The following is an 852-nucleotide window of genomic DNA, read 5'->3' as shown; positions in this document are numbered from 1 at the left end:
TTAGGCCCCGAAATTTTTATAAATAAGGTCATGTTCTTTTTTATTTATTTATGTTCTTTGTTCTTTGAGAAGAAATCTAATTCAAGCTACTGTTTAGGGATCACTTTTTGCTCAATGTCTTCTAAACCTGAGAAAATTAAGTAGGGGTGCAAAGTTTGATTTTGCACCCGACAAAAATCTTAAGGGGTGCGCTTGTCCCCTGCACCGCCAGTTCCCGGACCCATGTATGCAATAGTGACTCCGTATTCTACAGACGTTCGTACTTTTTCTGCAGTGTGTGTATGTGTGTATTTGTGTTTGTGTACAGAACATCCACATTTAAGTGGGGATAAATATTACCTCTTGGTACTAACACTGCCTCTGTCGGTAATTAATTTTTTTAACAAACTCATTGGCTAATCGCAACATCAGCTCCTGTTCTGGCATTGTTTTTTTATCTATCTATCTATCTATCTCTCTCTCTCTCTCTCTCTCTCTATATATATATATATATATATATATATATATATATATATATATATATATATATATATATATATATATATCATTGGCAGTGAGATGAGTTGCTGCTATCTCTAGCAGTCGAGCGTCCATCATTAACAAGACCAAGAAAGGTCGAAATCATGTAATCTGGTTGTCTCGGCGTTGGAGATTGCAGGGATTTATCTCGCCGCCAGGCATATAAACAAGCGTGCAGTTTTGTACCAAAAGCCAATACGAGAGCTTCTCTCATGGTATCTACTGCAGTATAGTCTGTTCTAACAGAACACCCACTTTTAAGATGGGATAAATATTACCCCTCGGTATTAATACTGCCTCTCTCGCTAATGGTTCTTTGTCTAACTCTCGTGA

The sequence above is a fragment of the Octopus bimaculoides genome, chromosome 24 (assembly GCF_046866305.1).
Source record: "Octopus bimaculoides isolate indiv1 chromosome 24, ASM4686630v1, whole genome shotgun sequence".
Classification (NCBI taxonomy): Eukaryota; Metazoa; Mollusca; class Cephalopoda; order Octopoda; family Octopodidae; genus Octopus; species Octopus bimaculoides.
Note: the sequence above shows the minus strand (reverse complement) of the source record.